Here is a 25,832-nt window from a genome sequence, read left to right as displayed (position 1 = left end):
GTCCCAGAAAGTCCCTGGCACTGGAGGGATGAAGGAAACAGGACAGGCTGTGGGGATCAGGGGTGGGGCAGAGCCAGGGAGAAGAATGACTTTTGCATTTGATGGAGCTGTTCCTTCCCTAGGCTTTGTTGGCTGACAATAAATGAACATCCCTCTGTGTCTCAGGCAGCTCCTTCTGCAGGGTAAGCAGGTGGGAGTTGGAGCCAAGGAGCTGAAACCTGCAGGTCCAGCCTGGGTGGAGGGAGCTCAGATTTGCACAAAGGCTGCTCTGGGTGCCAGGGTTTGGATGGGGGAGATTGAAGGGAGAGGTTTGGGACAGAGTCTGAATGATTGTCAGCCATGCAGGGTCTTGATTTTCATATTCAAACGGCATGAGGAGGTACTTGGATTCAGTGTCAGTTGGAGATTGTACATATCCATGTATTATTAACAGGAAGAACAACCTAAGCAGGGACTAAAAAAAAAAGTTTTCTCACTGTCATTTTAAATATGATCTATTCAGTTTGAATATGCTTCAAGCCTCTAGAGCAGTTAAATTCAGCTGCAGCCCCCAAGATGCAGAGGATGTCAGCAGCCCCAACTGAGGCCATCCGTGCCCAGACACCGTGGCGGAATGGGCAGACAAGGACAGCGTCCCTGGAGCTGGGCAAGCAGAACTCAGAGGCACCAGTGGGAAATGGAGTGTGGAATGTGGCTTGGGAAAGCCCTGCCTGGACTGTGCCAAGCAGGACAGAGAAGCCCTGACTCCCATCCCCCAGACAATTCTCTCAACAAGACATTTATAAGGAATTTCAATTATTTGTGTCCTCTGAGTTGGATGGACTGCAGATATACCTACAAGAGATTCTCAGGACCTCACAATAACCAGACAGCCTTTACTGCAAATATTAGAAAATCAGAGAAACTTTGGGAAAAGGTTTAATATGACAGTCAATCAACAAAAAACACTTCTGAAAGATTTACCTTGGCCCAGTCAACTTCAGTAACTCGAAGCCCATTCAATGATTTAGTTAAAATTTGCAAGGAAACAGAAAAAGAAGAAGAAGACACGGAAAGAGAGAAAGACAAATAAGATACAGAGAAGCACCCACCCCTGGATTCCAGTGTTGTTCAGGTGGAAATTCCAAGAGGAAGATGGGTCAAGATATGTGCTTGCCTTGTGGTCAGCCTTAAAATCCCTTGGTCTTCCGGGGCCCTTCCCCCGGCCGGGACTTGGGGTCATTTGGCCACTCAGGAGCTGGGCTGGGGGCTCCAGAAGTGGGTGTGAGGCATTGCCTGGGGTGTGCCAGGGACTGGCAGACACTGCTGGGCTGGCATGGAGGTTCTGGGGGATTGGAGTTCCAGGGCAGGGCAGTGCTAGTGTCACAGGGCAGGGCAGGGCTGCACCTGCCCCTTACTCCCCACACACGTGAAATATTTCAAGACAACAATCTCCTCCAGTCTGTCACAACAGGCAATGTTGGAGAGGGAACTCAAATTTGGCCATGGGTACCTGGCCAAGGAGGACAGTTCTTTTCCATAGGAAGTAAAGCACGGAGGCCTCCCCAGGGTTTTGGGGACAGATGAGAGGTGACCCTTGTGAAACCACTGCCAGAAAGACTTGTCCTGGCACTATTGCTATGGGAACAATTCTTGGATATAAGGAAATTTGGTGGTGGAATCCCAGTTCTGTTCATGGGTGCCTGGAGGTGAAGGACAGTTCTTTTCCATAGGAAGGAAAGCACAGAGCCCCAGTGTTTTAGCAGCAGATGGGAAGAGACCCTCAACATGCCAAGGTCAGCTGGACCAGTCAGGTGGCCCACGGGAGGCCAAACCAGCCAGACCTGTTCCGTGTTCCCTTGGTTTTATGGGGCCCTGAGGTGTCACAAGGGTGCCTTGGTTCCATGGGATCCCACAGTCTCACAACAGCCCCCAGGTTCCTTAAGACCCTGCAGTGTCACAATGGACCATTTGGACCATGGGGGTTTGTGGTGTCACAGTGGTCTCCTTTGGCTCCACAGTGTCACAATGGGCCATTGATTACAGGCAGCCTCTCTGTGTCACCCTGGAGTTTTGGTTCCATGAAGCCCTGCAGTGTCACAATAGTCCCCCTTGGTTCCTTAGTGTCACAATGGACCACAGATGACAGAAGGCCTCACAATTTCACAATGGCCCCTTGTTTCCATGCAGCCCTGCAGTGTCACAAAGGTCTCTTGTTTTCATGAGGACTCACAGTGTCACAATGGTCTCCTTGGTTCCATTGTGGCCTACAGTGTCACAATGCTTTGCTTATTCCTTGGGGCCTCGTAGTGTCACAGCGGTCTCCATGATTGCATGTGTCCCCTAAGTGTCACAATGGCTCCCTGGTTCCATGAGGCAGTGAAATGTTTTAATGGTCTTTCTATGGTTCCATGGTCCCATGAGGCCTTGCAGCGTCACAATGGACCTTTAGTTCTGTGGGGTCTCACAGTGTTGCAATGGCCGCTTTGTTCCATGACACCCTAAAGTGCCATAATGGTCTCCACAGTTCCATGAAGCCCCACAGTATCACAATGGACCCTCGGTTTGATGGAGCCTCTCAGTGTCACAATGATCCCTACATTCTATGGAGTCACACACCATCAGTACAGTCCCCTTGGTTCCACGAGACCCAGCAATGTCACAGTGATCTCTATGATTTCATGAGGCCCCACAGGGTCACAATGGTCCCTTGGTGTCACAAGGTCCCACAGTGTCACAACTGTCCCTTTGGTTCCATGGAACACGTGCTGGTGCATTCTCCCCTCTCCTTCTCAGGCCGTCCTGCCAGCTGAGAAATGATCCTTGGGCCTTGGCCTTGGCTAACAGCCCTTGGGCTGAGCTCCTCTTGAGCTCCTCACAAACACTGTCTGCCCTAGGCGCTGCTGCTGCCCAACCAGCTCCTGGTTTCTTTAGGAGCAGCCCTGAGAGCTGTTTCTCTTCCCTCCATTAGAGCCAGATAGCTGGCTTCATGCAGGGTTCGTTTGCCCCCAGGCAGGCAGGCTAGAAAGGGCCAGATTGCTCAGTCCTTGGAGTCTGTCCGAATACCCAAGTCACTCTTAGCTGCAGGCAATCTTAGCAAGCCCAAGTGATATCAGCTCTTAGTGATCTCTGCTCTTTTTCTGGTTTCAGCTCTTTTGCTTGCTAAGGCGCCCTGGCTGGCTGTGGCTTCCTGGTCAAGCAGACACAAGAGAGGAGAAGGCAGCCTGGAGTTCCACAGCAATGGTTTTATTGGGAGGTCTGTGAAGCAGACCTCCCATTTATTGGGAGCCGTCCAGCAACAGCTTTTCTAGCCAGAATGGGCTAAAACAGCCCCTTATAAAGGGCTAGAAGGGATCAGAAATTGTCCAATAGCAGGGGTTAAGGAGAAGTAACCTATGGGGTCACAGAGAGATAAGCTTGGGTCTGGAAGGTGGAAGAGAGGGGCTTCTGGCCTTTTCACTATGACTTGGCATTTTCTTATCTTTAGGCCTCTGTTCTCCACAGGGCCCTTGCAGGCCCTGTGCCTGCGACAATTCCACTTTCTTTTTTTAGAAAAAAGACATTCCCTATAGTTCTTTTGAAACAGTGAACAAGGCACAAGAACATAGCTAGTACAATAACAGCTACAAGGAGAATCCACAACATTCCCTTAACCAAAGATGCAACCCATCCTGTTCATCCCCATTGACTGAAAAGTTCATTGACCCAGTCTGGGTTTTTTTCTGCTTTCTAGTCCTTCATGAGTTCTTTCAGTTTCTGGATGCTCGCGTGGATGAATTCCAAGCAAGAAGGGAGATTGAAGCAGCACATCCCTTCAAAGTCTTCACAATCCTGTTAATCCCCATTGACTGAAAAGTTCATTGACCCAGTCTGGGTTTTTTTCTGCTTTCTAGTCCTTCATGAGTTCTTTCAGTTTCTGGATGCTCGTGTGGATGAATTCCGAGCAAGAAGGGAGATTGAAGCAGCACATCCCTTTGAAGTCTTCACAACCGCGTCTGTGGGCAAGCAGCAGGAAGTCAATCGCAGCTCAGTTCTGGAGTGAAGCATGTCTTGTGGGTTCTTCTTCCTTTAAGTGATTGTTCAGGGCAGCAGATGTAGTGTTAGCTTGTTTACTGAGCCGGCCCCCAAGGTGATTTATTTCACCAAGAGCTTTAGCTGCAGCTACCCATGGTAAGAATAGGGAGACAGCAATCTTTTTTGGTTTGTTCCAATTGTATAATTTGGGATCACAATTTTCATCAAATTCATTGTAGGACCTTTTGTGGCATTTTAATTCACTTTCTTTTTTCCAATTATGTAACAGGGTGATATTTGGAGTGAGGGTAGAAAGTTCTCCAAGGGTACAGGGACCGCCCTGGAGTTGGGAGATGATCACAGCCCATACTCTGTCACCACAGATGAGAAACGTTCCCTTGGGTAATACTTTGGGGTGGAGAGAGGACAGAGAGATCATACGAGCCATGTAATTACACTAGTCAGGATAGTTATAGGCTTTGTTAATGGGTGATATGTCTTTTCGGTATGTGTTTTTTGTCTGGTCAATTTCTGACTAATTATTTTTCAGACATCTAAAGTAAAATTTGACACGGTATGTGGCCTTGGAGGACCCCAACAGGTCCAATTCTTGAGGTCGCTCTAGAGCATTGGGCAGCACTTTTGTCCACTAGTCCCAAGTATCTACCAGGTTGGGTCTCTTACCTGTGGTGTGGAGGAGCTCTGAGTTATAGACAGGCCAATCATCTGCTACAAAGGGAATTCCTACTAGGCATGTGGAAAGTGGGTTATCAATGCTTCCCATGGATAGGCACATGTTATCCTGTTTTAATGTCTTTGCTAAGGTTACCCAAACATTATGGCTAGGCTGTGGGCTAATCCAGCTGAAGGCATGTGGTATGGTGAAGAACATCCAGGCAGCAGTGAGGATAGGACCAACAGAGATATTTTCCATCTTTGGACGGGAATAGGGCTCCTGATAGGAAATATAAGCAAAATTTGTTATCTTTATGGTGGGAGGAGAGGGTTTACTCCCTTGTTCTTTTCTCTGTTCCTTCCCCTCCTCCCCCTTTTTCTTTTTATTTTTAATTTTCTAAGCTGAGGGAGAGGGATAAGGGCTCAAACCATGACATAGGGTTAAGGGGTTTTGAAAAATAGTTAGGAAAAGGGAATAAAAGGGTTTTTTGAGGTAGAAAAGGGGTAACAACATAGAATTCAGAGAACACTCTTGTGTTCAGCTATCTATGGTTTGATGCAGCAGAACGTTATTCAGCTTTCTATTCTGTTATCTGTCACGTGATGGGGCGGTCTGTTCTTCTGTTTGTGGGTATTTGGCTGTGTCTTTGTCTCCAGGCAGAACTGGTTTGGTTTTGAGGAGGTCTTGTGTTTGACTCAGGAGAATTTTTGTCCCCATTTGTAGTGTTTGCTCTGCCTAGGTATGGTTTTATGTTTTTTCCTGGGTACCATCTTGGACCAGAGGGTAGTAGTATGCACACGTATCCTCTGCCCCAGGCAATCAACTGGAAAGGCCCAGAAATTCAGTGTGTTTCAGGGTCCTTCACAGGCACAGGTCGTTTCTCAGTGAGCTTTGCTTGGGTGGTATTTGCAAAGTGGTGAAATATTGGTGGGTCAGGCTCTGATGCTGTACAGTTCAGGAAGTTGATGACGTAGAGAGCCTTGCAAAGTCTTTGCACTGGAGATTTGATACTCATGTATAAGTTCTGTTGGTTGAGGAGCCTTTTGAGGGTTTGATGTGTCCTTTCCACGATGGATTGTCCTATGGGGTTTACAGGTATGCCTGTCTTGTGTGCTATTCCCCATTCACTGAAGAACTCCTTTAACTTACAGGAGGTATAGGCAGGTCCATTATCTGTTTTGATCCCTTTTGGTACTCCTAGGGTGGCAAAGGCGAGGAGGAAGTGTTTTATTGTGTGCGGTGTAGTTTCTCCTGGATGTGATGCTGCAAATACTGCTCCTGAAAACATGTTGACCGATACATGCACGTATTTTGACCTTCCAAAAGGTGTGTAGTTGGTCACATCTGTCTGCCACAGCTGGCAGCTGTTCAGACCTCGAGGACTGACTCCCGTCCCCATAGATGGTATCTGAAAGCTTTGACAGTTCGGACATGTAGCGACAAAAGTTTTTGCTTGATCTTTTGAAAGTTTGAACATTCTGATAAGGGCAGATCTATTTTGATGAAGAAATGCGTGTGACAGCTTTGCCTGGGCAAAGATGTAAGGAACATTAGCAGTTTCTACTGCCATGGCTAATGCATCCACTTTCCTCTTCCCATCTGCAATGCATTGAGGATTTTTTGCAGATAGAGGAGTTTTTGCAGGACAATGGCCATATTCAGCCAATGCACAATCCAGCCTGCTTGGGATAATGGACAATGGACACGATCACAAACAAGAATGGACATCTTCAGAAATTGGGTCGGTATATCCTTGAAAAAGATACAAGAAGAAGAGTCATCTGGACTCAGGTAGTTTGTCAGTGAGCTTGGGAAAGTAAGAAAACAAGACAGTTCATGGGTGAGGCAGAAAACCACAGCCAGACGCGTGAAAAATTAGATGATCCAATCAGCATCCTATTTTAGACGCGTGAACAGTTAGGTCTAACCATTCATGTATTAGGTTGAGACGCGTGGACAGTAGAGAATTATTATAAATATAGTCATTTTAGGGATAATAAATTTGGCCTCACTGGATCATATTGGTTATGGTGTGATGTCCCTGAACCTCCGCATCCTGCACTGTTTTCCCCCCACATTTCTGGTGGAGACCGTGGGCAACCCTGAGAGGCACTCGAGGATGGCAATTTGGCTGCTGTGCCGAGGGTCGGAGACAGCCCTCAAGGAGCAGAGAAGCCGGTCGAAAGTATCCTCACTGCTCTGGTGAGAGGGAAAGGTTTCTGGAGCCCCAGTCATAGATGTCCTGAATCTCGCCCTGATTAATGTGAGCGGCCGGGGAGGAGATTGTGTCTGAACATGAAAGGGAAAGTGTTCAGAAACTCCTCCAACATATCCTCTCTAAGAGAGAAGATAAGTATGATGCTTCCGATTTGAAGGGACGATTACACTGGGCTTGGGAACATAATCTCATAGCAGGAGCACAGGGTGCTTTTGAGATTTTGACATGGGAAGATGTGGGGCGAAAGTTGTGGGACTTCATTGCATCCAGAGGGAATGAGGCAAAAGAGGTGTCTAAGTATGTTACTTTGTGGAAAATCATCATGGAATTTTTACAGGCCTTAAAGGCAGAGAGGAAAGCTGCTGCTGCAGCTTGTGCTGCCCTTGCCTCTGAGTCAGAGAAGCCACAGGCGTTCCCAGGAACTTCAGTTCAGCCACTGTTTTCTACAACCTTAGATATTCCCCTGCGCAGCCCACAACCCCTCAGCTCAGGATCCATCATTACACCAACTGCTCCTCCAGCTCCTAGTGAGAATGAGGAAGCTGCTGCCTCTTTGGTAGAGTTAGTCTGCAGGCCAAAGGACACTTGAAATCGGAGTGAAAAAACCTCTTCCGTCTTGTTAGTCTGCAGAACAAAAGACAGTTGTACTCAGAGTGAGAAAACTGCTGATAACAGTAACTTAGAGACTAAACATGCTGTAAAGGATAAGGAAGGAGATGTTGTTATGAATAATACTTCCATTGAAGAGAATTTACGATCTTTAGTGGATAATTTGCAAAAATTGGTAATTCAACCAAAGGATTTGGTTGTCCCCAAAAGAGACTATTCTTTTAATAAAATGGATCTACCAATGATTGTGGGTTTGGGCAGACAACCAGGAAAGCACTTACCACCCTCTCATTTTGCCAGCATCTGAGCCGGTTAAATGAAATCCTCCCTCTCATGCCGTAAAGATTGTGGAATTGGAATTGGAATGGGACCCTGACATAGAAGCAGCGCAGAAACACAAGTGGCAGGGGGTTATTACAGAAGCAATTGTAGAAGGGACTTTTCCCACAAATGATATACAGGCTTTTCCTGTAGTAACTAATGCTGCAGGTAGAGTTTGGGAACCTTTCGAGTGGAAGGTTTTAGAGAGGGTAAGAAATGCAATCTCACAATTTGGTTTAAAATCCCAGCTAGCAACAGTCACTGCTGCAGTATATTTTTACCTCTAACACATTTATTCCAGCTGATGTGTATACCCTAATAAGGCTTTTAATGTCGCCCCACTAGCAGGTGATGTTCCATAAAAGCTGGGAGGAAAATTGTGCCCAGGAAGCAGCAAAACCTCAGGTGCAGGCTGATCCTCTGGATGGTTTAAGAGCACAACAGTTGCTTGGCAAAAGGCCCTGGGCTACTGCAACTGCCCAGGCTAGGAGCATTGATGAAGTTTTACAGATGAGCCAAAAATTAGCCCATCATGCTATCCCAGCACTTCCAGATGGGTTACACACTTGTACACAAATTCGACAAGGAGGGAATGAGGGCTTGGATAAATTTGTGGACAGATTGCATGAAGCTATTTACGCTCATCCTGATTTTGATTCAGACACAAATATGCAATTGTTTAATATGCTGGCTTTTGACAATGCTAACGATAAAACTCGGCAGATTTTGGGTACGCTAAAGAAGGGAGCTGATGTTACAGAAATGCTGGAACTGATGGCTAGGACTGCAGAAAGGCAAAAAGAAGTCTATGTAGCAGCTGCAGTAAAGGATGTGGTAAAACCACTGCTTTCTATACTGCAAAAGAAAGCAGAGGGAAAGAGCATGAAGTGCTTTGGATGTGATAAAATCGGACATGTTAGGAGTCAGTGTCGCTTTGCAACTATGAAAACATTTTGTTCTATCTGCCAAAAAGATAGCCACAATACTAAAGAATGTCTGTTCCAGGCAAATGGCCTTGGCAATGTGCCCTCTCCGCACGTGCAGAAAGAAGTACGGAGAGCTGCCTGGAGAGCTCAGCCTCCCATGGTGCAGGAGGAGAAGGACTTCACTCTCTTAGATCGTCACCTTCTGGAAATCCAGGGCTGGATGTGGTAACCACAGTAGATGTCACCATGACGGACTCTGCTGTACAACTGAGAGACACTAATGCAAAAGGACCCTTTGGGGATGGGCTTAGTGCTTTTCTGTTAGGGAGATCATCTGCCAGTAAAAAGGGATTGGATATAATCCCTGGGGTTATTGATGCAGATTATCAAGGGATTGTTAAAATTATGATTAGAACATTTTTCCCTCCTGTATCCATTCCAAAAGGTTCACAAATTGCTCAGCTTGTTCCTTTTAAGTCTTATGTTCCCCGTACAGGCAGCAAGGAGTGGGGAACAGGAAGCTTTGGTTCCACAGGTAACCCAGATGTATGATGGGCCATGGATATCACAAGAGGTAAACCAGACAAACAGGTAACCCTGACACATCCTAATGGTGATTCTATTACTAAGAAACCCATAATTGACACTGGAGCAGATGTAACCATCATTGCAAACACAATACAGCCAAAAGATTGGGCATTGGTCAATCTTACTTTAGGCTTTGCAGGTATTGGAGGGACTCAGGCAACTTAAATGAGCAGAGATGTAATTACCTTTACTTTCCCAGATGGAGTGAATGCATCTACAAGGCCTTATGTCATGCAAACTCCTGGTACTTTACTAGGTTTGCTTGGCAGGGATCTGTTAAGACAGTTGAAAACTACTGTTGGTACAGAGTCTTTTTAGCAGCGGCCACTGGGGGGCAGCCAATCCTCAAAATTACCCGGACCATTGGTGGTGTGGATTGATCAGTGTGGATTGATCAGTGGCCGCTGCCAAAGGAAAAGCTGCCCACAGTTCAACAATTAGTGCAAGAAGAGCTTGAGGAAGGGCACATAAAACCACCCACTAGCCCTTAGAAGTACACTCCGATTTTTGCCATCCCGAAAAAGAGTGGGAAATGGAGGTTGCTACATGACTTATGTGCTCTTAATACAGTAATGCTAAGTATGGGTGCCTTGCAACATGGCCTTCCATCTCCTACTATGATACCTGAATCATGGAATCTATTGATCATTGATCTCAAAGATTGTTTGTTCACCATTCCCTTATATCCAGAAGACACAGATAATTTTGCTTTTTCTGTTCCATCTATCAAAAAGGCAGAATCCTACAAAAGGGATGAATGGATTTGTTTGCCCCAAGGCATGTGAGACTCCCCTATGAATTGCCAAATTTATGTCACTTGGGCATTAGAACCTGTTTGGAAGCAATTCCCTGAATATATCACCTATCACTACATGGATGATATATTAGTGGCTGGAAAACAATTGGACTCTGTAACTATTCTAAAAACCATGACAGTTCAGAAGACGGGGGGTTAAAAATTGCTCCTGATAAGGTGCAGCATTCGGCTTCTTGGAATTATCTTGGGTGGCAGACTGATCAGTCTGTAGTGAAACCACAGAAACTCACCATTACCACTAAAATTAAAACTGTACATAATGTTCAGAAGTTAGTTGGAGATATTCAATGGATTAGAACCATTTGTGGGATAACTAATGCAGGATTGAACCATTTACTAGGTAACCTAGTACCAGTTACTAGGTACTTCATCTCGGGCAGATGAATGCCGGACCCTGGATAAGAGACAACAGCGGGCCTTGGCTCACATTGCCACAAAGGTTGCTACATCACATGCACATTGACTGATTGAGGATGTCCCAGTTCAATTGATCGTCATAAATCAGGGCAAGGAGGATGACTACTTTGCCAAGCATCCTTTCACCTTCATTTGTCAATGGGTTAAAATTCGGGCTAATCCTTTAGTTCTTTTGGAATGGGTGTTTTTACCTGTAAAACAGTCTAGAACTATTACCACTGGATTGGAAATTTTTGCTCATTTGATTATGAAGGTTTGAGGGAGAATTTTGGAAATATGGGCACATGAACGGCATGCAATTGTAGTACCACTGGCTAACTGGTATCTTGAATGGGGAATTAGACATTCTGTTTCTTTTCAGATAGCTTTGGCTGGGTATGACGACAAAGTTCACAACACTTACCCACGACTTTGGGTGTTATCTTTATTGGAACATCAGCGTCTGGAGGACAGACCCTGGAGATCTGACTGTCCACTATCTGGGCAGACAGTGTTTACAGATGCAGGTAAAAGGTCAAAAAGGGCTGCCTGCGCTTGGCAGCAAGACAAAGGGTGAAAAAAACATGTCATTTTTGGAGAGGCAAAAGATACATTGCAGACATTAGAATTTAAAGCTGTCAATTGGGCTTTTGAAAATTGGTATAATGAGGCCATTAACATTGTTTCTGATTTGCTTTATGTAGTTGGCTGTCCAACACCTTGAAAGAGCAGCACTTAAAGAGGTGAGTAATAAGCATTTGTATTCCCTTTTAAGCCGATTGCTTAAAACCCTAAATCAACGACGGCAGGAATACTTTATTCTTCATATTAGAAGTCATCAAGCTCTCCCTGGTCTGTCTGAAGGTAACGCTCGAGCTGATCGGTTGGTAGCCGCTGTCTGGCCAATGCCAAGCCCTGAGAATTTTCAGCAGGCTAAAACTTCCATGCCTTTCTTCCTCAATCTGCTAAAATGTTAGTTAAACAATTTGGTGTTCCCTTTACTGATGCTCATGGTATTGTGCAATCCTGTGCTGATTGTCAGCAAGATGGCATTGGTTTAGGCACTGGTGTTAACTCTAGGGGTACCCAACCCTTGCAATTATGGCAAATGGATGTAACTCATGCAGCAGAATTTGGTTGGAAAAAATTGGTATATTCTTGCATTGATACCTATTCTTGTGTTATATGGGCTACTCTCTTTGCAGGTGAGGCAGCACGTCATGTTGAGAAACATTTGTACAAGTTTTTTGCCATGTTACGTGTCCCCTCAGCCATTAAGACTGACAATGGTGCTGCTTACTGTTCCTTAAGATTCAAGCCTTTCTGTAATTTATGGGGTATTCAACATGACACTGGTATTCCTCACAATCCTACTGGTCAGGCAATTATTGAGCGTGCTCATCAGACATTCAAGGGCATGCTGCAGAAACGAAAAGGGGGAACTACAGGGTTATCCCCTGAGGAAAAAACAGCTAAAGCCGTCTTTGTGCTTAATTACCTTAGAAAAACAGGAGATAGGGAAGATCCACCTATTCTTGTGCATCATGCCCTCACATGTAATCCAAGTGAAGAATTGCCTGGTGGTATTAAGGTCATGTTCAAAAGCCCAGAAACAGGGATGTGGGAAGGACCGGCTACAGTAAAACTAATAGGCAGAGGTTATATGTGCTTACCTACAGATAAAGGCATTCATTGGATCCCAGCCAAGTGGGTAAAGCCCTATCTGAAACCACTGTCATCAACCCATGCTGTGTCCAGAGGCACAGGAGAATTGGTGAAAACACTGACTCCAGATAGCCCTGAATCCACTTCTTCAACACCTGACAGCTGAACACCGATCAGAATCTCTACCAAGTTTGCTGGAGTAGGCTGAGGAAGTACTAGCAACTCCACATAGGCTTAACATACACAGGTTAGATGTAAACAGGCTCCATTTACTTTCACTTCCATCACAAGCTGGAAATCAGATAGAAGAGGCTTGCTATCTGCATGGTTGTGCATGCAAGCTGGGGCTTAGAGTTCATTATATAAAGTGTAACTTAAAAATTTGGTGACAAGGTCATCAAGAACATAATTTAGCCTTGGTTCGAGAGAAAGAGCAAAACTTTAGGCCTATTTATCACCAGCCAGGGGCTATGTACAAAGCACAAACCTGACGGGACTGCTGTGGAACGTGCCTTGAGCTGTTTTATTTTTCAGCATCAGTCTCATGACATGGTTCTGACAATGGGAAGATGCCAGCAGCTCACATCCCAGGCAGCAGAAAAAGAACTTAATGTTACAACTTACTTTATAACTTATTTGACCAATCACACAAAGCAGAAGCATATTGACAGTAGTTCTATCCAACCGCTATAAGCACACGTACCTTTGGTTAAAACAATGCTGGCTTATTTCGAATACAATGCTTGCTTGTAAGCCTTAAAACACAATGCCCAGAGCTCCATTATTAAACTTCAAACTTCCTAATATCTTCCTAGATAAACTTTTCTGCAGCTTAGGAAGTTATCCTAGACAAGCGTTAATACACAGACCATTGTTCTATTTGTCCTTGCTTTTCTACTTTTTAAATAATTTTTCTGCTGACCTATCTCATGGCTCCTGCTTAGCTGTAATCACAGTTCTGCTGTCTCCGAGGCCTGCCTTTTGCAGCTTTCCCAAAACCCTCTGATTTTGTGTATTCGCACACTATTAACCTAATGTGCAATAGATGCTCTAACTACCTTAACACCATTACCCCAAGAATAGCATTAGCTAAATTCTTAGGGAATAACTGGGAGAGATATCAGAGTTTTCTCCAGGATGTATCTTTGATAGAAACACATGAGCAGAGATTGTTACTGTGGGTGCAGTTTAGACTTGCTTTCATTGCTCTAGTAAACCAACTTGTACTAGGGAGCAAAATAACAGCTACTGAATGTGGAGTGGGAATAGCAATACCGCAAATACATCACGTTAGTGAGTGGGAGTGGGAGCAGGCCAAAGCGTTTTGGGCAAAGCACAGGCATGATCGCTGACAACAGCATCAATGGCAATAGTCTGGCAGATATTAACAATGTTGCTTAGTGCAGTGATTAAAGAAATGCAGGAAGTATTCAGTATAGAGAAGCAAGATACCATGTGGGTTCCATGGGCTAACAGAACAGGGCAAGAATCTTTTTGCTTATCACTAGCTACCCCTTCGGATCCATTTCGTACCTGTTTCATTGGAGTTCCCTTCGACTCAATGGAAGAATTCAGAAAATGGACCAGAGCTCAAATTTATGGTAACTTAAGTAAGGCCTGGTCAAATTGGTGTTCTAATCAAAATGGAATAATCACAGAAAATTGGTGTGCAAACCAAAAAATCCCTAGAAATCCTTTAGGAGCTCAGGCATGTACAATCACTCAAAATGTAAATACTACAGGCCAGGAACACAGGTGCTGGATATTCTGGGATCATTCCCAGGAAATTCTTGTTTTTTCTTTGAGTACTTCAAGGGCAAAGAGCCGATTAGGGAAAGGCCAGGTAAACCCAGAGATGATAGCACTTGGATATCTCCTGCTTCTTTGTGGTATTACAATACCACGGCATACTGTGCCAACTGGACACGGTCTGTGCCCCTAAAAAAAAATCAGCAAGGATGTTGCCTCCTGGAGTTTTTCTCATTTGTGGAGATAGAGCTTGGCCTGCAATTCCTCAGAAAGCATTAGGAGGACTTTGCTATTTTGGGAAACCGACCCTGTTTGCCTCTAGCATTCAACAGATGCTTAACATCAGGCACAAATTCCAAGGTCCAAAATGTAGTGTGCATTCATTAGGCTCAGGCTGTAAGGGTAATGTAGAATTGTGGAATAGGCCTTCGGTTATACTGGCCTCACTTTTTACACCAAGAGTAGCCTCATCACAGGCCCTTACACAATTAAAACCATAAGCTTGTTGGACAAGAAAACAAATTAACATTACATCTGCAATACTGAGTGAGCTTACCACTGATGTATGTAGCATATGCCACGCTGTGCTACAAGACAGGGCTGCTATAGATTGTTTGTTGTTAGCACAAGGACATGGAGGTGAGGATTTTGAAGGGATGTGTTGCATGAAGCTCTCTGACCACTCTGAATCTATTCACAAGAAACTGTCACTGCTTAGGGGGAAACCTGAAAAAGCTCACAGCTGTTGAGAATTCCTTTGACGAGTGGCTAAAATCCTGGGGAATACCAGGCTGGCTCAAGGACGTAGTATGCTTTGGCATTATGATACTTTGTCATCTTTTTCAATTCTGCTTATAGTGCCTTGCTTACTACGATGTGTGCAGAAACTAATTGACCGTGATTACAAACCAGTCTGGCCTGCGCAAAAACAAAGCTGGGGAAATGTCATGGATTTTTTGCAGATAGAGGAGTTTTTGCAGGACAATGGCCATATTCAGCCAATGCACAATCCAGCCTGCTTGGGATAATGGACAATGGACACGATCACAAACAAGAATGGACATCTTCAGAAATTGGGTCGGTATATCCTTGAAAAAGATACAAGAAGAAGAGTCATCTGGACTCAGCAAGTTTGTCAGTGAGCTTGGGAAAGTAAGAAAACAAGACAGTTCATGGGTGAGGCAGAAAACCACAGCCAGACACGTGAAAAATTAGATGATCCAATCAGCATCCTATTTTAGACGCGTGAACAGTTAGGTCTAACCAATCATGTATTAGCTAGAGACGCGTGGACAGTAGAGAATTATTATAAATATAGTCATTTTAGGGATAATAAATTTGGCTTCACTGGATCAAATGGTTTATAGTGTGATGTCCCTGAACCTCCGCATCTCGCATTTTTCCCCCCACAGAGCCCCAGTGTTTCAGCAGCAGATGAGAAGAGACCCTCAACATGCCAAGGTCAGCTGGAGCAGTCAGGTGGCCCACGGGAGGCCAAACCAGCCAGACCTGTTCTGTGTTTCCTTGGTTTTATGGGGCCCTGAGGTATCAAAGGAGTGCCTTGGTTCCATGGGCTCCCACAGTCTCACAACGGACCCCAGGTTCCTTAAGATTCCGCAGTGTCACAATGGCCCCAACAATTCCATGAGGCCTTGCGGTGTTACAAGGATCTCTGTGGTCCCACAGGCCCGACAATGTAACCTGACTCCTCTTTTCTATGAGCCCTACAGTGTCACATTGGACCTTTGGACCATGGGGATTTGTGGTGTCACAATGGTCTCCTTTGGCTCCACAGTGTCACAGTGGACCATTGATTACAGGCAGCCTCTCTGTGTCACCCTGGAGTTTTGGTTCCATGAAGCCCTGCAGTGTCACAATAGTCCCCCTTGGTTCCTTAGTGTCACAATGGACCACAGATGACAGAAGGCCTCACAATTTCACAATGGCCCCTTGTTTCCATGCAGCCCTGCAGTGTCACAAAGGCCTCTTGCTTTCATGAGGACTCACAGTGTCACAATGGTCTCCTTGGTTCCATTGTGGCCTACAGTGTCACAATGCTTTGCTTATTCCTTGGGGCCTCGTAGTGTCACAGCAGTCTCCATGATTGCATGAGTCCCCTCAGTGTCACAATGGCTCCCTGGTTCCATGAGGCTGTGAAATGTTTTAATGGTCTTTCTATGGTTCCATGGTCCCATGAGGCCTTGCAGCGTCACAATGGACCTTTAGTTCTGTGGGGTCTCACAGTGTTGCAATGGCCGCTTTGTTCCATGACACCCTAAAGTGCCATAATGGTCTCCACAGTTCCATGAAGCCCCACAGTGTCACAATGGACCCTTGGTTTGATGGAGCCTCTCAGTGTCACAATGATCCCTACATTCTATGGAGTCACACACCATCAGTACAGTCCCCTTGGTTCCACAAGACCCAGCAATGTCACAGTGATCTCCATGATTCCATGAGTCTCCGCAGAAGACCCACAGTGACGCAATGTCCCTTTGGTTCCATGGGCCCTATGCTGGTGCATTCTCCCCTCCCCTTCTCAGGCCGCCCTGCCAGCTGAGAAATGCTCTGTGGGCCTTGGCCTTGGCCGACAGCCCCTGGGCTCAGCTCCTCTGCAGCTCATAACAAGCATTGTCTGCCCTAGGCGCTGCTGCTGCCCAACCAGCTCCTGGTTTCTTTAGCAGCTGCCCTGGGAGCTGTTTCTGCTCCCTCCGTGGCACAACATCCCTGTTCTCACACTGCCAAAGAAAGCTGCTGATGCCAAGTGCAGCCAGGATGAACCATTGCTGAGACTGAAGCCCCTCTCTTGGGGCCCTACAAACAGCGCTCCAAAAGGAGCCCCTTGGAGCTCTCCTGGGCCAGCCACCTCCCTCTGAGTGGGGCCTCTCCCAGCCGGGAACTCTCCCGTTTGCTGCACTCGGGGGATCCCCAAACAACGACAGAGCCTGGGCTGATCCCCCCCACTCCTCCAGCCTCAGCCCTTTGTCCGCTGGGGAGATGCCAAAGCATCCTCAGGGGGCATTTCCCTACCCTCAGGGGAATTTCTAACAGGTGCCTTGCACTGACTCTTGGTGTCTGTGTGCACACAGGAGTGCCTGTGCTCAGGGAAATGTGTCAGAAATGCTGTTCTCTGAGGGGTTTGAGTGCCTTGGATAGTTGAGCCAGTCAGGCCTGTAAGTAAGGGTGAGTCACAAGTTGTAAGCTAAGTTAAATGCTGCAAAGAATTGTTCTAAGCTGTGAAGTTTAATATAAGCTAAGTTGAATATTGTGAAGTGTTCTTCCACTGTGAAATCATTAAGTCCTTGGTTATAAGTAAGGTTAAATACTGTTAAGTGCTGTTCTTTTGCTAAATGCTGAAGTCTAAGGTATCAGTCAAGTCCTGTTAAGTTTGAGCACAGTTTACCTTTTGGGGCCATATTCCTTTTATCCTCGCCCTCACTGTCCTTTCAGAACACACACAGGCACACAAACACAGATAGTTCTTGGTTCATTTCTGGCTTCATTGCCTGGATTTTTTTGGGTTTTGTGGTTGCTTTGTCCTTGGTGTGCCTGAAGTGTCCAGTCAGGAGCAGAGTGACTCTTGCCAAGGAACTCTATGGTTCTGTTGCTTAATATTAAATCTGTTTTTTGCAGATCCCTTGCTGGAGATTTTTTAAGCACTCTCAGCCCCTCATTCGTAACAGGGTGAAGGAACCCTGGCCCAGGTTTGACCCTTGGGGGACACGGGGACATTGCTGGGGGATCCCTGTCCCCATGTCCCACCCCCTATGGCCTTGGCCCCCTGTCCCCATGTCAGGCTCTGGGATCGATCTTGTGGAACATCCTCTGGGGGTGGCTGCGGCGCTGGGGGCGGGGAGACCCGGGGGGACAGGAGACCCTGCTGACCATAAGCAGCGTAGGACTGCTCTGGGGGGAACTGTGATGGAGGCCAGGGCAGAGTCACCTCCCCAATGACCTCACACAGCCCCTCTAATGTCACACAGCCCCTGTGATGTCACACAGCCTCCTGCGATGTCACAGCCCACACTGGGATGTCACAAAGCCCTCTCGTGATATCACACAGTGCCCTGTCATGTCACACAGCCACCTTCGATGTCACACAGCCTCCTGTGATTTCACAGCCCACTCTGGGAGGCCACAAATCCCCCTTGTGTTGTCACAGAGCCAATGCTGGGATGTAGCAGGCGCAGGGCCGGCTACGGCTCCGTGGAGGGATGTTTAGAGATAGGTATTTGCTGAGTCATAGGAATTGAACCAGGAGTCCTCACTCTGGTCCTCCAGGCCTGCTTATCTCTCTGTGACCCCATAGGCTAGTTTCCCTAACCCTTACAATTGGTCAATTTTCAATCCTCCCTAACCCTATAAAAGAGGCTGTCTTGGCCCATTTCTTTGGAAGAGCAGCTTCAAGACCCTTCCTGAGACCCTCAGAATAAACCATCGTGGAACTCTTGGCTGCCTTCTCCTCTCTCTTTTCGTCTGCCTTCCAGAAGCCACAGCCAGCCACAGCCCCTACGAGCAAGCTAAGAGCTGAAATCATAAAAGAGCTGATTTTCACTAAGAGCTGACAATCACTAAGCTTGCTAGGGGCCACGGCTGAGCTGCAGTTTGGCCTAGGGCACCCCAGCCTCCAGAGGGCTGAGGTATCCGGCCTTGAGACTGCTTGCCTGGGGCACTTTCCCTACGAGGGACCAGCTATCCGGCTAAGAAGCTAGCCCCTGTGGCTTCATTTTATTTTACACTGGGATATCACTCTGTGATGTCATTCAGCTGCACTGTGATGTATGCAGAGGATACTTTGTGATGCCACAAAGTCACCCCGTGATGTCACTGTCTGTTCTGTGATGTCACAGCCTGTTCTGTGATTTTTCTCAGACACGCAGTGATGCCACAACCCACTCTCTGATGTCACAGAGCCACCCTCCATTATGGTAGAGTCTGCAGTATGTCCTCAAACTCTATGATGTCATAACCACCTCTGTGATGTCACAACCCCCTCAGTGATGTCACACAACCCTCTCTGTTATGTCATACTGCCACTCTGGAATGTCACTGCACACACTTTGATCTCCCAGCCTGCTCTCTGAAGTCATACAGCCATGCCATGATGTCACAGCTTGCTCTGTGATGTCACAGAGACCCCTCTATGATACTCTTGCTGCTCAATGACCTCACACAATAAACTCTGTGATGTCATAGCCCAATCTGTGACCTCACACAACAAACTCTGTGCTGTCACACAGACCCTTTCTGACATCACAGCTGCTCTGTGCCTCTATGACACAGCCACAGAGGTGCCGCTGTGACACAGCCCCCTCGGGGACATCCCACAGCCCCTGGCAGTGCTGAGCCCCTGTGAGCTCTGTCTGTGCCCTGCTGGTGTCCCTGAGGTGCCCTGGTCGTGCCCCAGCCCTGCTGGGCTGTGCACAGGAGTTGCTCCTGGCCAGAGCTGTCTCTCTGCAGCGCTGCCCTTGCCAGGAGCTGCCTCTGGGCCAGAAGCCTGACCCAGCTCAGCAGCACAGACACAGCACAAGGACTTGAATGACCCTCTGAGGCTTTTTATGCTGTTTGCATCTGACTCATCAGTCCCTCAGAGTGTGCTCAAAACCTTCTCAAAAACTAAAAGTCAGATTAAAACACAGAAGTTTTTTTAAAGGGTTCATGGGTCCGATTGAAGGACAGCACTGAGAAAGTGTCCCCAGGTTGCAGGTAGGGCGGAACACTGGTGGCAGTGATGAGAGGTGGGGACATCTGTTGGGGAAGATGAAACAGGAAAGCCTTATAAATATGACTGTCTGGCAAAAGATTCTGAGAATGTAGAAACTATAAGCAAGATTGAAATGAAAGCAAGCTTTGAGATACCTTCATTACTGAACAACTGGAAAACAATGGTGTGGCCAGCTGAAGGTAATCCCCTTTTGATGAAACAATACCCTCTGATTGCAGACAGGTGCAAGGGTCAGAGCAGACCCTGCTAGTTTAGCAGAAGGGGCCCAAAGAGTAGTTTTTAGGGTTTAAAATGTAACAGAGTATGGTAATTATTCTTATAGGCGGTATGTAAACATTTTAATATTTGTATCTTGTATTAGATTGGTTAGTGAGGATTAGAATATTCAACACAGAAGATTTATTGTATTATAATGGGAACCTCGCTCTCTCATCCTCTTTACTCCTCCTCGCTCTCTCATCCTCTTTACCATGATCCTGCCTTCTCTCTCTTTACTACTCTCTTTACTTCTCTCAGGCCTGCTCTGAGCTGCAGCTGGCAGCTCCAAGCAGGGCCCCTGCACCCACGCCTGTTGCAATGAACCGCAAGTTGCACGACCTGGCTTCAGACATCTCTTGTATCCATCCGTCCTGACCGTCCTATCCCCCGCCACTCCTACAGACAACGAAGAGAAGGGTGTCTCTGATGCTGAGCAAACCTACACCTCTGTCCCTGCAGGCTGTCGTCATCCCCCTCTGTCCCACCTGGCTGGCCCCTTCCTCTGCTGACAGCTCTGCCTCCTGCCTGCCTCCGCCTGGCCACACAAAGCCTTGGGCTGCTCCAGGCTTCTGCTGGGGAGCATCTTGCACCACAGCCCTGCCCTGGGAGGGAAATTCCTTTCTGCTGGTACCCAGTCTGGGCCTCCCCAGCTGCCCTTGCTGCCATTATTTCCTTCTCATGCCTATGTCCTCTATGAAGAAAAGCTCCAGCCTCTCTGAAACCACCCTTCAGCCCCTCCCAGGCTACTCCTGTGCTGTCCTCAGTCTCCACCACACCGAGCCCAGAGCCCACAGTCTCTACCTGCTGGTTATGTCATGAGGCCTCCAAATCCCATCTTGGGGAGTTCTTGGGTACTCTCCAAGGTCTGTGTAACTGAAAAAATAGTGACCTGAGGTATTTTCACCCCAATCTTACAGTGGCAGAAGAAGGGTCAATATCTCTAAAGTGAACTAGGCTGGATTTACATTTGTTAGAAGGAGGAAATATTTTACAATGATGAGAGTAGAACAAAACTGCAACTGTTTTTCCACAGAAGTGGATGCCCCTTCCCAGGAATATTCCAAGAGCAGGAGCTTTGTGCAACCTGACATAGGGAAACCCCATCCCCTTCCAAGGATGGAATTCCTGCTGTGTGGGTTCTCTTCTGTGCTGGATGACCTCACAAGGCTTCTGGCCAGAATGTCTGCTGAGGGCAGCCAGGCTGCTGCAGTGACAGTGACCTCACAGCCATCACCATGGCAGCCCTGTTCCCTGGGCCTCGTTCTCCCCTTTCCTCTGCCCCTGCCTTGTCTCTGCTGGCATGAAGAGTTTTGCCATTAATATCTTGTCCCCAAGGTGCTGGGGCCAATTTCTTCCCAGTCAGGCTCCTGGAGCACAAGTGGCTTTTCAGAGCCCAGGCAGAAAGGAGCCCTGAAGCAGCAGCACTGCAGTGGCCACCGGGCTGGGTTGCCAAGGGAGGCTTCTGGCCATGCCCTGCAAGCAGCTGCTGCTGCCAAGGTGCCTTTGGTGCCTCAGGCTCTCCCTGGCACAGCCCCCAGCACGGCACTCTGCCCTTGTGCCCGAGGCCTTCCCTGTGTTGGGGCTGGCCTGGGGCTTTTCCTGCAGCAGGACCTGCCCTGCTCATGGCACAGGAAAGGCAGTTACTGCTGGAGCTGGGGGCTCTGCCTGCAATGGGCTACAACAACTCCAGCAAGGCCCTGGTGACTTCAAAATTGCTTCCTAGAGCAGAATATTCTAAATGTTAGAGCTCCTATGCTGTGGAGGAAAGAACTCTGAGCAAGATCTTTCTGTCTAATCATAATCAGAATCAATCAGAGCTGTATTTCTAGAAATCTGTCTGGTATTCCATCATTAATCCTGAGGGACAAGTTGCATTAAAGTTCATTTCCACCTGTCCAATCTTTTACACGTTTGACAAAGTCAGGGGCAGGGATTGGATCCAGCCACTCCCAGTCTCTTGTCTACTAGAATGAATTTTAGAAGTCTAGGGGTTCTGCAGGTTACTGGGGTTCTGGGTGGCTGCTGGGTGTCATTTCTTCATCTCATGACACAGCAGGAGTTTCTGCAGTGAAGAAACAAAAGCTTTTGCCTGAAGCTCCCACTCTGCTCATGACAGGAACCCCTGGGAGTGTCTGGGACATTCCAGCTCTTTGGCAGCCTGGGGTCTCCTGGCATGTCACCATGGAGCTCCTGTGAGTGCCTGTGACAGATCAGTGCCTTTGCAGCCCAAGATCCCTGGGATGTCACCATGGAATGGCTGTGACTGCATCTGACCACAGGGCTCTTTACCATCCCCAGAAAGCCCTGGGAAGTCTCCATGGAGCCCCTGTCTCTGTGTATGACATTCCAGCTCTTGAACAGCCTGGAGATTCTTGGAATGTCCCCATGGAACTCCTCTGAGTGCCTGTGGCAACTTGGTTCCTTAGAAGGCAGCCATCACCAGGCTCCACTGCAATGGTTGGTTTCCATGGCAACCATCACCAGCCTCTCCGTTGTTATGGTCAGTCCCCTGGCAGCTTCATGGAGACCCCATGGCAGGGGTGGTTGCCATGGACACCAGCTCAGGCTTGGAGCCCCAGTCCATTGCCATGGCAGCCATTTGCAGTGCCATTCCCAGGGTAATGGGATCCCACAGACCTGGCTGAGTTGGGACCCCTCAGGATCCTCGAGTCCAACTGCTGGCCCTGCACAGGACACCCCAACAATCCCAGCCTGGGCCTGGCAGCACTGTCCAAATGCTGCTGGAGCTCAAAAAGCCCTCCAGCTGGGACCCTTCCCTGGGGAGCCTGGGCAGTGCCCGAGCAACATCTGAGGAAAAACCTTTTTTCTGAGATCCAACCTAAGGCTGCCCTGACTCAGCTGCAGCCGTTCCCTCCAGTCCTGTCTCTGGGCACCAGAGGGAAGAGGTTCCCACAGCCCCTGCCAGGGGCTCACTCCAAAGGCTATTGCCATGGCCACCAGGGCTGGGACCAGCTGGGATGCTCGGTCTCCATGGGCTGGGGTTTAGGAATGGGATTCCCCAATTTCCTGTTCCCACTAAAACCGAGCTGTTGCTCGCTGCCCTCTTGACTCCCATGGAAAGCACAAAAGACAAAGATACTGGGCTGAGATAAGAACAATTTACTGGGACCAGCAACCAGATAAGGAACAAACAAGAACAGCAATAACACTGATAACAGAAGGGATAAAAAAACTATTTGCTGGGAAAACTACAACACCACAGACTGTCTCTTCCCAGCCACATCCTCCCTCCTGCCTGGAAAGGACAGCCTTCTCCTCTGGGGAGAGAGAGAGTCCCTTTCCTGCACCTGGCAATGACCTGGGGTGGAACTGAATGTAATGACACAGCCATGGCCAGACCATCATATTTTGGACCCACATCATGTCATTGACGAGGGCAGGAAAAGGGACATGTGTCTTCCCAGCATGGATGACAAAGAACATGGGTCACCAGGATTCTTCCCAATGTGGCTCCTCCAATGGGGAATGAAACTGGAGCAGTGCACAAAGCTCTTCCTGCAGTCAGGGCATTTGCAGGGCTTCCCTTACTGGTGCCTCCGTTGGTGTTCGGTCAAATGAGAGCTCCGGGTGAAGCTCTTTCCACACTTGCAGCACTCGTAGGGCCTCTCCCCAGTGTGGATGCGCCGGTGGGTGACGAGGTGGGAGTTTTGCTTGAAGCCTTTCCCACAGTCGGGGCAGCGGAAGGGCCTCTCCTCTGTGTGAATCCGCTCATGCAGGAGGAGATGGGAGCTGGTCTGAAACCTCTTCCCACACTCAAAACACTCGTAGGGCCTCTCCCTGGCATGGATGCGTTGGTGGATGACAAGGTGTGAGTTTTGCTTAAAGCCCTTCCCACAGTCGGGGCAGCGGAAGGGCCTCTCCTCTGTGTGAATCCGCTGGTGCAGGATGAGATGAGAGCTGATCCGAAACGTCTTCTGACACTCAGGACACTCATAGGGCCGTTCTCCGGTGTGGATCCTCTGGTGGACACTGAGGTCAGAGCTGCAGCTAAAGCCCTTCCCACACTCCCCACACTCGTAGGGCCATTCCCCAGAGTGGATCATCTGGTGGCGCATCAGGTGATTTCTCCGGCTGAAGCTCTTCCCACACTCCAAGCACTTGCAGGGCTTCTCCCCATCGTGAAGCTGTTCATGGTCCACCACCTCTGAGCACTGGCTGATGCTCTGTCTCTGTCCACCTTCCTGGCATGGGGTGGGTCTTTGCTCCTCAGAGCATCCTGGGCTGGGTTTGGAGCCCCTCCTCCTGCGGGACCTCTGGGGCTTTTCCTCCCCAATGGATTCCTGCACAGTAGAGCTGCTCAGAATGGCCTCTTCCATGAGGTTCTGTGTTGGGGATTTGTCCTCTCTGGTCTCCATCCTCAGCTTCTTTTCTGGAGGAGGAAGGACAAGGACAAAATGGGATTTGCCTCTGTGCCACAGGGAAGGGGAAGGACATCCCCGCAATGCATCCCCATCAGGACGGCGTTGGCAGAGGGGTTGTCCAGCAGCTGGGGGCCATGCTGGGCTGGGAGATGGAGCAGGGGAGAGGGGGAAAGGGGCACAGACTTCCTCCTCACTGGCCTTGGTGTCCTGGAGCATTGTCTTGGTTTGAAACAACAGGTGTCTGCTAAGGAAGGCAAGAGCCTCCCTTGAAATGGAAAATGCAAACCTTCCCCCTCCAAATTATTATAATTTTGAACTTAAGGGTGTCCCAGGCAAAAAATACAGAATAGGAAGAACAGTTATTGACTAGAAAAAATGTTAAAAATAAAAATGCAGTTGTACAAAAAAACCCCACTCACCACGTCAGAATATGTTGTGCCACCCTGTGGGTCAGGGTGCTGGTAGCAGTCCTATTCAATCGTGGCTTCAGAGCTCCTGCAGTGACAGATGTGGTTCTGTTGGGTGTAGGATTGTCGTCGCTGGTGTGGAGAGGATGAGAAGGCCCTCCACAGCTTCTCCTACTGGAGGGAATCCTGGGCAGGTGGTCCAACTCCCAGGAGAGCTGTCTCCTCGATTCTCCTCACGCGTATACAATCCCAGATAGCTTAAAGAGGTCCAACCAGATGAGGAAGGAGGACTCTGCACACTCTGCTGAGGGTTCCAACTGGGTTTATTGAAGGAGCAGTGAAGGATCACAGGCAGGGTGGGTAGGAGAGAAGCAGAGACACAACCAAGCTGAAGGGAAGCACGTGGCAAAGTGCCAGAAGCCGACCGGGAACAGGGTTTATAACACTGTAGCGAATAGGAGGGGCTAGGGTACAAGGAACCAATGGGATAGGGGACAAGGGGAGGAGCAGGATTGAAGTGATTGGGGATGTACAAATGAAGTGAGGGGAAGAGAGTGGCACTAACATACAGTCCAATGGGGAAGGGGGAACCACAGAACTTTCTGGATCTTTGGGAGGGAGCCATAGTTGACAGACACCTACAGGGGCGTGCCCTCCCAAGGCATCTCCACCCCACTGTCCCTAGGGTCTCCTCCCACAGTTGGGATCCCCTAGAAGGGTGGAGTTTTCCTCTGAAGGTCCAGTGGTGGTGGTGTTTGGCCTCGTGTTTCTCTGGGAAGTCTGTGGAGAAGAAATCTGCTTCTTTGAGAATCTAGTTGGAAAAAGCTGGCTGTGGTGTGCCAAGACTGAGCTTATATCCAGGTAGGATAGCTTGGCTCCTCCCCCTGGATGGAGCATCTCACAATGGGATGATGGAATTTTTATCAGTCATGCCCTGACATTCAATGGGCCATTAAGAGAAGATCTTTCCCAGAGGGAGGATTGGTTGTAGAAGAGATAAAGAACACTGCTCAATTAACAGATGATACCTGCCCCACTTCTAACAGATGGGAATTGATGACACACCCCCAGCTACATCCCACAACCAGGAATCTTTGTCTTC

The 25,832-nt window shown here is 48.1% G+C and overlaps 1 pseudogene; it reads right to left on the bottom strand.

Moving 5' to 3' along the window:
• The window catches only part of LOC132334705 (zinc finger protein 850-like), a 1,130,993-nt pseudogene extending 1,106,974 nt beyond the window's left edge, over positions 1-24,019 (bottom strand).
• Positions 24,020-25,832: the final 1,813 nt, after the last annotated feature.

This window comes from Haemorhous mexicanus, chromosome 16 (genome assembly GCF_027477595.1).
Source record: "Haemorhous mexicanus isolate bHaeMex1 chromosome 16, bHaeMex1.pri, whole genome shotgun sequence".
NCBI classification, from domain to species: domain Eukaryota; kingdom Metazoa; phylum Chordata; class Aves; order Passeriformes; family Fringillidae; genus Haemorhous; species Haemorhous mexicanus.
This window is presented reverse-complemented; position numbering and strand designations above follow the sequence as displayed.